The sequence below is a fragment of the Rhinolophus hipposideros genome (genome assembly GCF_964194185.1).
Source record: "Rhinolophus hipposideros genome assembly, chromosome: X".
In the NCBI taxonomy this organism is placed as follows: Eukaryota; Metazoa; Chordata; class Mammalia; order Chiroptera; family Rhinolophidae; genus Rhinolophus; species Rhinolophus hipposideros.
The window spans coordinates 110,743,905-110,756,633 of NC_138046.1; the positions used below are offsets into that span (position 1 = coordinate 110,743,905).

At 42.8% G+C, this 12,729-nt stretch overlaps 1 pseudogene across 1 annotated transcript; it reads right to left on the reverse strand.

The window, feature by feature from the left end:
- Positions 1–470: 470 nt before the first annotated feature.
- Positions 471–1,976, reverse strand: LOC308494905 (ubiquitin-associated protein 1-like; annotated as a pseudogene). Its single transcript has one exon. The product of its transcript is annotated as a ubiquitin-associated protein 1-like (transcript).
- Positions 1,977–12,729: the final 10,753 nt, after the last annotated feature.

Genomic DNA, 12,729 nt, shown 5'->3' on the forward strand with positions numbered 1-12,729 from the left:
ACAAAACCCTGGAAGAACCTTTCAACTGCACTCAACCTGGATTAAAGCTCAGTCCACCGGTGCAGGGGAGGGAAGCAGCTCGCCCCAGAGCAGCACTAGCCTGGCCCTCCCACCTTCTCCCCAACTCTTTTGGGCAGTTGGGCGACGTTTCAGCTGAGGATATACAGACCCCAGAAAAACCAGAGAAGTGTCTGGAGGGCCAAGGTGGGAAGGACACTTCTCAAAATACAAATGCACTTGATATGGAAGGAGCCAGGATAGTTCTAGGGGTGTTCACATGCCCGAACCTTCCTCATTTTCTCCCCAGTTCAGGGCCTACGCTCATAGACACTGGCAAGCGCAGTCTCCACACCTGACCGTCCACCCCCGAAAGAAAACCCGAAGTGTGCCCCTCCTCCTTCCCCACAGGTGGGCTCCCCAGGGCCTCCTGCAGGGGTGGTTCCATGGCAGGGCTTAGGCAGGGTCCTGTCTCAGCTGGCTCCTGCCAGAGCCATGAGGTCTTCCAAAGTGTTGTCCTGGTCATTGGTGTGTAATAGCACAAATTCCTTACGGTCTTTCAGTTCTAAGCCTCTTGCCTTAAATGTGCTCATTGACTTAAGGAACCCCATCATTGTTTCCTCTGAACACTGGTGCATTTCCAGAGCCTCTTCCACTGAAAGGGTGGAAGCCCTTCTCATGGAGCTGTCCATGTGCAGAGATAGTTGAGAATGTGCTCAGTATTCTCTCCTTCCTTCCTCATGGCTTGGACACAGTCATATGAGTAGCCCATGTTGACCTCTGTCTCCACACACTGCTGCCCACTGGGAGACAGCATCTGCAGTTCAGAGTAAGCCTGGGGGACAGCTGGGAGTGTTGGGCACTTGTGACATTGAGAAATTAAGAACTGTGACCGTGGGACCTGTATGTGGAAGGTGATGATTCTTCCATAGACAACACAGACAGGGAAGGCATCTGGGAGATCATATCAGAAGGGTCAGGCGTGGCACTTCTGTGCCACTGTCCAAGTTCAAAGCTGAAAGCCCCAAAGTATGATGCCCATTGAGCTTACTGGCACTCCTTTGGTTAGAAGGCTTTAGGGAATCCTGGAACATGCCATTGCAGAGGCAGGATGTGCTGTGAGAAGTCCTTGCCAACTTGGCTGTCTTCTGATGGCTGTCATCAGAGTCCAGTTTGGGGAAGGACAGGGATTTGACATTGCTTACTGCAGGCATGGGTGGGAAGGGCCACTTTGGAAGCCAGCGGCATCTTTTCACAGTTGCCCAACTGTGGTAAGGTTATAAAGCTATTGGGTTTGTGAAGAGGTTTGTAATCTAGTGCTGCCCGCTCCAGGGATGCCAGGACCTCTTCATCCTGTAACACAGACCCAGAGCCGCCTCTAGGCAAGTTATTGTCCAATAACTGACCCATGATGGGTCCAGTGGTTCCTACTGGAATGTTGCTCAGCTCTTCCTTCTCATCAGTAGTTTTTAACTCCAGATTATCAAATAGGTCTTCTTCACACTCAACGTCAGCAGGATTGAGAACTGCCTTTGTGTGAGGTGGGCTGAGAACGTTCTGTGCTGTGGCGCTGCTGCTGACCCGAGTGGGGGTGAGGCTGCTGTTGTGCTGTAAGCTGGCCAGGAGGGGGTTAATTGGAGGTGGCATTGCGGCTGTCCTGTGAGGCCTGCGGGAGCTCATGTTGCTATCACCCTCTCGATCACGCTTAGAATTCACTTTAGCTTCCGTTTCTTCAGCCTTGTGCTCTGCTTCCCGCTGGGCTTCTTGGATTTTCCTAATATCTTTAGCCCACTCAATGATTTTCTTTTCCAAGGAGAAGTCATACTGTACTTCTCTGATGACCTGCAAACAATCAGGCAAGGAGAAACCAATAGGTCGACTAACTTTAGCTGGTATTTTGAATTTGTTTGCTGTCGTAAATGGGACATCATCCCCTTGAAAATCCCATGAAAATCTGCACCCAACTTCTTAGAAGCCATTTAGAACCTGAATGCTGCTGCCGCTGCCGTCCTGACAGCCAAAGAGTGCTGGTGCTGGTGACCTCGCAGGCTTAGTCCTTGCTGAGCTCCTGATGGTCCTAGGGAGAGAAAATGCCACCACGTTCTACTCTGCCATCCCTGGGCCAGGCCATCACCATGCCACTGCGAGTACCACAGCCGTCATGTTCAAGTCCTACTTTCCCCCTTCCTTCCCCTCACTGACCCGCCCCTTTAGACATCTCTGAATCTGTCATTTTAAACATTAAGGGTGATTCTCATGGTCAGCCAGCGTTAGCAAACATTGGAAGCCATAACTCATTGCAGAAATCTACAAAGCTTTGAAGACCCGGAGGCTCAGTAGGCTCAGAGATGTCTTTTAGGACTTATTTCTTCATAATATAATCATCTTATAAAAATATGTTTTTGGTCTTTTCTCCAATAAGCAGCGAGCTCTCCCTACTCTGAAAAGCTTATAATAATTTTTGTATGTACTATGTTAATCAAATGGTACCCTGCTCTGGCATTAGGTCACTGATTTATATATTTAACAGATAAAACACCTGCCACATTCCAGGCTCTATTGTAGGGTTTGGTTAATATTTACTGCTCCTGATTGTGTATTGTATTCATCCCTGTAGGTACTGTGTTCATCTCAAACCATTATAATAAGGAATTTACATGTCTGTCTGCCCATCCCACTATTACTGAGTTCAGAGATTGTGTCTTATTTATATTTGTATTTCTAGTGCTTAGCACCTTCCCTGGCATTTAGTTAGTACTCAATGAATATTAGCTTATATTATTATCCTCAATGGAGGGGGAGATCAGATGGCGTGTTCTAGGACTCATAGGTCAGTGATGACTATTCAGCATGGCTAGTACATAGCAGACATAGGAAGAGGCGATGGGAGTTGAGGTTGACTAGGCAGGCAAGGCCAGACCTTGAAGAGGCTTATAAGCAATGTCAAGAAGTGTTTATTTTATATACAGTGGTGAGTGCTATGGTCTGAATGTTTGTGTCCCCACAAAATTCATATGCTGAGGACCTAGTGCTCAAGGTGCCGCTGTTAGGAGGTAGAGCCGATGGGAGGCAATTAGGTAATGAGGGCAGAGCCCTCATGAATAAGGTTAGTTCCTTTATGAAGAGATCCCTGAGAGATCCCCTCTGATGACTTGAGGACACAGTGAGAAGTCAGCAGTCTGAAAACTGGAGCAGGGTCTTCACAAGACCTAACCCTGCACGCACCCTGATCTCAGACTTCCACCTTCCAGGACTGTGAGAAATCAATTTCTGTTGTTTGTAAGCCAGCCAATCTATGGTATTTTGTTATGGCAGGCCAAGCAGACGAAGATGGAGAGTCATTTCAGGTTTGATGCGCAGAAGAGGCAGGATGGCAGCACACCTGGGACGAGGTTAGGAGAAGAGCCAGGAGTCAGCCATGGTTGATCAATTAGGGTTTATTACAGTAACCTAGATAAAGTATGAGACAGGCCTAAACACAGGCTGTGGGGGAGGGATAAGGGAGAGAGGATAAAACAATTCATGAAGCATTTCCAGTGGTTTGCTGGAGCTGGCTTGTACCAGTGTGTGAGAGCTGATTGTGTACCTCTCTTCCCAACTCGATGATCAGTGGGTTTGCATTAAAATTGGCCATCGTGGGAGTATTTATACTATAAGAATTGGCAAACAGTACAAATTAGGGCTTTTGTTTTTGTTCCAGAAAGCCGTTTTACTAACATAATCACTGCATTTACCTGTGAACTTTTCATAGCATCCTGCTCCGTCCACATCATAATACTCGACACTGTATTTTAATAACCTGTTCACATGTTTGTGTGTCATGCTGGGTTGTAAGCTTTGTGATGGCAGTAAGATGTCTGCCATGTCCACAACTATACCCCGTGCCTGTCATATAAGTCAATATTCAAAGATATTTAATGATTGTATGAATGAATAATGATTTCCCCCCAGTAATTCGTGTGGTAGATATGTTTCTATAGTAATTCTAGAAGTGGCTTATGTACATGGTTCATACTTTCTCTTCTTTAGGATAAATTGAAGGAGTCAAAATTACAATGTAGTTATCAAAAAGCCATATATGTCCTCAGCTCTTGAAAGAGAATAGAAATAATAGATCATTTCTCTGATCATAACATGACAAAAATATTTTAAAGGAGAAATTATTTTTCATTTTGTTTTAATTCTTCCTCCTTGCAGACGCGAAGACTGTAATTTTCTTTGCATTTTAAGTGTAGCATGGGAAGAAAGAGACTTTTGAAGATCTAAGCCAGCATTTTATAAATAGCTAGGAAACTACCCTCTCAGTATTTTGATTTGAAGAAACAAAAGGTGTTAGGAAAAAACTGAGACTAACTTTTTCGTGTTGTTGACATTACACATGTCAAAATAGATAACTTCTTGTCAAAATAGATATGTATACATACATGTACATATAAAACATATAAACCACAGTTACTAAAATAATGTTTGTGAAACATGTGTAACATAGCTGTGATCATTATCTACTGCTGTATAACAAGTGGCTCCAAAACTTAATGGCTTAAAATAGTATACATTTATGATTGAACCCAGTTTCGTGGGTCTAATCCGGCAGCAGCTTAGCTGGGTGGTTCGGACTTGGGGTCTATCTTGAAGTCAAGATGTTGGCCTAGGCTACAGTCGTCTGAAGACTGGAAAGGTGCAAGGGGATGCACTTCCCAGATAGCTCACTTGCATACCTGGCAAGTTAGTGCTGGTTGTTGTCAGGAAACTTCTTCATTGAGCTGCTTCAGTGTCCTGAGGACACGGCCTCCTCCAGAGCGAGTGATGTGAAAGAATGAGCAAAGATAAAGGAGCAGTGTCTTTTATGACCTAGTCTCAGAAGTCTTATACCTTTTGTTACCAAAGTTTATACCTTGGAAGCAAGTCATTACACACAGCCAACAGTCTAGAGAGAGGCGTGGTTAGGCTCTACACTTTGAACGAAAGAGTAGCAAAGAATGTGTGGACATGTTAGGTTGGTGCAAAAGTAATTGCGGTTTAAAAGGTTAAAATAATTGCAAAAACTGCAATTACTTTTGCACCAACCTAATATTTTAAAACCATCATGATGGCAAAATGTTTAGGTTGTAATTCTGAGTGAAAAAAGTCAAATTCAGAATAACTTATATAATATGATCAAAATTGGGTTAGAAAAATAGCATAGAAAGGTCAAAGAAAAGAAAACATGAATAGACCAATAACCAACCACATAAGAGGTCTTTGAAAAGAGAATCAAAAACATGACTAAGAAGGCAAAATAATTGAAACACAGGGCTTTAAAATACTGTGTTTCCCTGAAAATAAGACCGGGTCTTATGTTAAGTTTTGCTCCAAAAGACACATTAGGGCTCATGTTCAGGAGTTGTCATCCTGAAAAATCATGCTAGGGTTTATTTTCCGGTTAGGTCTTATTTTCGAGGAAACACAGTATAAAGGGTTCTTACAAAAAAAAGTAAGGAAAATTTAGAAAATGACTTAGGGTAGCAGTCAGGGAATGGGAATGGACAGAATGCAGAGATAGAGGCAAGGTGTCAAGACAGCAGATTAGGCTATGGTAGGGGATCCTGGAACGAAGGCAAATTTTGCCCCAGCCAAAAGTCTATATGAGCTTTCTTAAGGGCAAAGGCTAATTTCAGGGCAAGCCGAATTACGTCGTGCAGGAGAAAACAAGTTGAGTTAATTGTCATGGGGGAAGGCCTGTGAGTGAGACTGGAAGTAGGGCAAAATTCTTCTGTTAATGGTTTCTCATTAAACAAGATATCTCCCCAAGGTGTTTGACCTGCCATATCCATCCTATGTCGATTTCATATGTATGTATTGCATAATGTTTTCATGCTTTTTTCTGCCATATTAAGTGCTGATTTTGTGCTCCAAACACTTGGGACTGTGGTAATCAAGTCTCCAGCTTCCCAAAGCTGGACATTTCAGACCAGGAGATGCAAATATCGCAGGTGAAGGGAAAAGATAATTGCCTCATGAGGACCCAAATGAATTAGAGACCACGTTTCTGAGGTGTAAACTGGGAACTGATGGCAAACAATGGAGTACAATGACTTAGGGGAATCAGAAATCATTGCTCCTCAACAGTCAAAGCACAAGGCCCAAAGAGAGACAGTGACACCTGATGCTCTTTCTGACAAATGGCTTTGCACCTTTGAACAATTAGTGTGTCTGCTTTTGTCAAATCATACACAGAGTATAACGTAATCTTAACATATGCAGACTCATCTAAGTGGGCCCCTAGGGAAAGAGAGAGACTTTAGAAAGACAAATTGAATGATGTCTTTCCCAATGAGCTATTGTTTGTATTGAAAAGTAACTTTGGAGTATAGAAACTGGCCACACCTCAGTGGAATGGATGCAAAATGTTTTGTTTCTCTGGAGAGTGGATAGTCTTAAAATGTTTCCTATTCAGGTGCTGAAATAATATATTCTAGTTCACTTTGTACCCTTCTGATGAAGCCAAGATGTTTTGCAGAATTGTCTCTCCTCTATAGCTATGGTTTCCTTACCTTCTCAGTATTCCTCCAAAGATGACAAACTCCCTCCTCTGTCTTTGGGACTTGCCACATCCCACCATGTCTTTGAATTATCTGATAACCTGGCCAAAAATTTACCTCTTGAAAGACGCTTTCAAGATGAATCCCCTCTCTCTTCCATCACTGTTAAGAGTCCTAATGCTCAAGTCTTTCGTTGATGTTATATTATTATTATTATTATTTTTAAAGATTTTATTCCGGAAGGGGAACAGGACTTTATTGGGGACACAGTGTGTACTCCCCAGGACTTTTTTCCAAGTCAAGTTGTTGTCCTTGCAATCTTAGTTGTGGAGGGTGCCCGTTCAGCTTCAAGTTGTTGTCCTTTCAGTCTTAGTTGTGGAGGACGCAGCTCAGCTCCAGCTCCAGTTGCCGTTGCTAGTTGCAGGGGGCGCAGCCCACCATCCCTTGCAGGAGTGGAACCGGCAACCTTGTGGTTGAGAGCTCACTGGCCCATGTGGGAATCGAACCGGCAGCCTTCAGAGTTAGGAGCACGGTGCTCCAACTGCGTGAGCCACCGGGCCGGCCCTGATGTTATATCATTGACAATTGGTTGTTTTTAGTAATTCCCAAGTTGTGCCATGTCTATTGTCCAGTGTGGCGTTGTAGTAGTAGTTGAACCCATGGGCCTAGATTCTAATGCAGAGGAACAAATCCCATCTCTACCACTCATTATCTGTGTGACTTTGGGCAAGTTACTTAACTTTTCAGCATCTCAGTTTTCTCATCTGTAAAATAAGAATAATATCAGAGCCTATTTTAAGGGGTTGTTATGAGCATTGGAAGACACTATATGTCAAATGCTCACAAAGCACTCAGTAAGTGTTAGTTATTAGTAGTAAGAGAAGCTGCATCAGGAAGACTAGTGTGTGTAAAGAAAAAGGCATGATTTGGTTGCAACCAGATCTGCAACTTGGTTGCATAATGACCTTGGGCATGTTACTTAAGCTTTCTGGACCTTAATTTCCTTATAGTAAATGGGGAAAATATAATAAATATACCGATTTCTGGGCTAAACTGCTTACGGAATGAAGGCCGGGCTGGTAACTTGGAGGTGCTAACAAACATTTATTTCTTTCCTCCTAACTTGTCAACAAAAACTCAACAACTGCTTGTTTGAATCAAGCTAATATCTTTCGTCCTCATTACCTCCCCACCTCTGCTAATCAGTTAATTTAGTGGAGCTTCGGTAAAGAAAAAAAATCAATCAATCCATGTATTCAGCATCCTGGAGAGTGAACACACAGCTGGTGGAATTTTTCACTCTGCAACCAGGTGGCCTCATGTTACTCGCATTTTTGTCTAGCTTTGTTTACTTCTTCCTAAGGACTATTCACATTCCCAGGTAATATTCCTTTTTTAAAACATTTTTTATTGGTTTCAGGTGTATAAAACAATGTAATAGTTAGACATTTATCATTTATATCCCTTACACTGTGATAACTCCCCTTCCCCCATCTACCACCCCTCTGACATCGCACCGAGCCATTACACTTCCACTGTCTTTATTCCTAATGCTGTGCTCCACTTCTTATAACTATATATGTGTGTGTGTGTGTGTGTGTGTGTGTGTGTGTGTGTGTGTGTGTGTGTGTATATATATATATAAAATTGTAGTTGACATTCATTATTGTTGAGCTTCAGCTTCATGAACGTCAGTTTGGGGAATGTAATCAATGTTGTAAAGATTTTGTAGGGTATTCGATGGACACTTGTCCCCGGTAATATTCTTGTGTCCACAGAATTTCCTGTCCTAATTTAAAGTATTGGTGTTTGTGAACTGGAGGCAGGAAGTAGGTAGTCAAAATGAATCAGAACCAAATGGTCAACTGATTCCCGGGGCTGTGGCATTAACCTTAAATGGCTGATTCTGGAACCTGATTTTAGTTTTGCCATTGTTTCCACATCCTCAGTGGAGATGGTCATTGTATCTAAATACATCCCTATAGTTCTCGTGACAGGGATGACAATGAGACCAACTATTGTGGTTGCATTTTGGTCCCTATTATACACCATGAATAAAGGTAAGGAGCTTGGGGCTTTGTCTTGCCACATAATATAGACCTCAGGTTTGTGAAAAATCCTTTTGAGTCTGTGATCTATGCGGCATCAGCAGCAAATGGAAGCCTATTAGAGACGCAAATTCTTGTGCTGCACCCCAGACCTACTGAAGAATCTCTGGGAGTGAGGCCTACTCATCTGTGTTTTAACATCGCCTACAGGTGATTCTTGTGCCAAAGTTTGTGAAGCCCAACAATCCAGATTCTTGCTAAACCTGGGAGACGTGTAACAAAAATGCTTTTAAAAAGAGGCAAACTCTGTTTTTAGCCATGGAAACCTAATGAATGTTGGCATAGTTTAAATTTGTATTGTTTAATTCTTGAAACTCTAAATCATTGTTTCTCTACTTCAGATTTTATTATTATTAGGCTGGTGTAATTGTGGTTTTTGCAGTTATTTTTAACCTTTTAAACCACAACGACTTTTGCATCAACCTAATACAATCCTTGAACTGTCTTTCAGTGACCTTGCATATAGTCACGGAATTCTAAAACAAATGAAACCCTCTAAACAAAAGAAATTTTGAGATAATTAAAGAAAAAAAGAAGTCTTTCTGGGGCAGAATATGGAGCTGTTGGAAACTAAACAAACAAAAGAATGCCTTAGCTTCTCCTTTTTTTTTTTTTTAAAGGAGCGCACAGCTCACAGTGGCCCATCCGGGGATCGAACCCGCAACCTTGGTGTTATCAGCACCATGCTCTAACCTACTAAGCTAACCAGCCGCCCTTGCCATAGCTTTTTAAGTTTGAGGCTCACTGTCCTCAATATTGGCCAGATATGTTTTATGATTGTATCACTTATTGTACATATAAACATGACTTGTGCTGTTGTCTCTTTACTCATGCTCAATTGTAATTTGTAGAGTTATAGTTCTTAATGTAAAAGTGTTTCCTCAAACACCAGAAATGATAAGTATTTGTAGGATCTAATAAATACACAGCATGCGAGACTTCCATAGTACAGATCCTTCTTGAATTAGCTTTCACTCCTTTGGTGGAATACATAATGTCAGGGCAGCCCAAACAAAAAGAACCCATTAGCTGCCAAGCACACCTCTGTTGCAGAGGTGAATGATTCAGGCCGACTTCAGCATTTAATGAAGCTTGTTGTTTCCTATAAATTAACTGAGTGCTATTAAATTTTGCTGATAGCAAATCACTGTTCTGACCACGAGCCCCTCCATTTATCAAGCTTGAAAGGCAAGAAAGGATCTGCGGTGACACAGACAAGAAAACATAGAACAAAAATCCCCTAAAGGGAGTAATCTTTTATGGCCTTGTTACATGTTGGCTTCCATATAGAGAGATACTCTTGGTAATCCACTCACTGCTCTAGGACAGACTATTGGAGTAGTTTTTCCAGGGCCAGGGCATAGTGTCACAGTGATAAATTATGGCGGAACTCCTTTCAGAAGGAAGTATTTCAGAAGCCAAGCCTGGTATGCATTGCCGTCATTGGAGAAAGGACAGTCAGGGGCCAGATACCACGAGAGGGGCTGGCGTTACCCTTCTTGCCAATACGATACTCCAATGACTGGTTTTATAGCTTTTTGATCCCCAGTCACTTCATCTATTGATGGAAAGGAACACATGTCGGTCATCCAGTGTTTGCTTGAAAAATAAGTACAAGGATTAAACTAGCTGAAGCGGGGCCATGCCTGATGAGAGAGCAGAGGAGCAGTAGGATGATGTGGGTGCTCTTGTTCTCCTCGCTGTTGAGAAGTGCAGCCGAAGGAGCAGGAAGAGGTGAGCATGGCAGGGGAGTGGAGAATACATGATGACCACGGGCGAAGGGGGTGGGCTCCCAGATAAGCAGTATGTTTGGGCAGTTGCTTCTCAAGGGTGCTCTCCTCTATCCTTGACTATGGTATAGAGCTGTCCTATGTTCTTGAGTCCTTTGACAGCCATTCTACTGGGAAGCTCCTTTCTTTGTGCTCATGTTCCCCACATTTTCAGGTGCATTGGATGTGTCAATCATAGTTCTGTTGCAGCCGCAGCCCCGGCTGATGTTGTCTAGCCTGTGGCCCACTATTGGCTAAAATCATCCAGCTTTAGAAAGTGGCTCATTTTGTTAACCAGGAAAGGAATATTTCTGAACTCACGTCTGTATGTGCCATGCCCTCACCTATTTCTTATCTTTCAAAACATGAAACACCTAGTCTGGGCTCCCTTGATGTTTACAGTATGAGGAGAGCAATAAGGAAGAATGGAGTGTGGATGGTGGTTTCTCCTTATAGGGGAGAGTGCTCCTCTGTGGTCTTCCTTTTCCAGCCTAGTAACCACAAGTGTATTTTTGCATAGCTTTTCCTCATCCCTGAGAGTTTTGGTTCCATTCCCCCAATGGTTTTGGGGGAAACTGACTCTACCCTTGGTACTAGGGGTAAATCTGTCATTAGGCCTGAGCTCCTCAGAATAATCCCATTCCTTGGCATAGCTACTGGTTCATGGAGGGCTTTGTGATACAGTACTACCGTGTTTCCCCGAAAATAAGACCTAGCCGGACCATCAGCTCTAATGCATCTTTTGGAGCAAAAATTAATACAAGACCTGGTATTATATTACATTGTATTATACCCGGTCTTATTTTACTATAAAGACTGGGTCTTATATTAATTTTTGATCCAAAAGATGCATTAGAGCTGATGGTCCGGCTAGGTCACGGGTGTCCAAACTTTTTTCAACTGTTTTCACCAAAGGCCATATGCGGTAAAATACACAAACAGCCGGGCCACTCACTCAAGGTGAAATACGCATTGCCTCACCTGCTTTATTTAAGTAAACTAAATATATTTTTGGAATTTGCTGCGGGCCAATTAACAATGGGTCATGGACCGCAGTTGGCACGCGAGCTGCAGTTTGGACACTGCTGGGCTAGGTCTTATTTTCGGGGAAACACGGTAGGTATTCCTGGGTGAAAAGCATGCAGGCTCTTTAGAGCTACATTGACTCTCTCCCTATCTTGAAGAGGATGTAGCTCTGGGAGTCATTAAAGCTATTCTGAGAACAGAAAGGGGAAATAGCCTCAGGATAAAGTCGACACAGGGAGGAAACAACCTAGGACTTCAATTTCACTGTGGAACTGCTGAATCAAACCTACCCTAAAAGCTGTAAGCTCTAACACTGGACTTTCAAATTACATAAGCCAATTACATAAACAAATAAGAATTGTTTAAGCTGTTTTGAATTGGCTTTTCGGTGACTTGCAATCTAATTCATCCTAATGCAATGAGTGGAAATGGGATTTGAGGGGTGTGGTTAAATTAAGACAAATTTCCACCATGCTTCCAAATTATAGCGTATATGTCTTGGGAGTGGTGGAATTCAGAGGTGGGTAGAAGGCATTGCAGACATGAGTGAGTCTCTTGGATGCTAGTATTAATGTGCATATCTTCTTTTTCTGTCTAGGTATGGGTTCCCCTGTAGGCTGAGTTTCTCTCAGAACTGCCTATTATTGAGCAGATACTCAATGACTACCATATGTAATTAAGTGAAACCAATGCTCTGCTACTGAGAAAGCATGTACACCCCCTTGATTCACTTGTTGGTTCATTTAATAGTGTCACAAAGGAGTCAAATATATACGGTCCATCAGATCCTGAGTCATTTGGGCTTTTTAGCGAAGAGTGGACCTTTGGGAGTATGGGTGATGACCCTTGGCAGGACATTGAAAACAGATACTTCCATAGAGCAGAGGAAGGGCAGGCAGCGCAAAGTAAGCCTTTATTCTTGCTGCAGTTGCCTCCAAAATGTGTTGTCATTCCTTTCCCCCTTTAATTCTTTTTAATTGACCGCTACATCTTTTAGTGTCACTTGTGTTATATAATCATTCCTGAATGAGTGTGTGTCAGGGAACTTCCACTTCTGTAAAACCAGTCAAGAACAGATAACATACTGTTCACTCCTATAGGAGGCTGACAGCACATACTGATTGCCAGTAAGATTACTGAGATACGTTTCTCTTGGGGAAGGGGGTGCCATGTTACCCTTCACACCCTGTTGTCTTTACCTTGGGTTGCATCACAGTTCATGCCCACCACAATGTAGGGTCAACAGTTGATGTGAGTAGACTTGCCTTTAACAATGATTTACTTAGTATCTGTTTCCAAAACAGACGC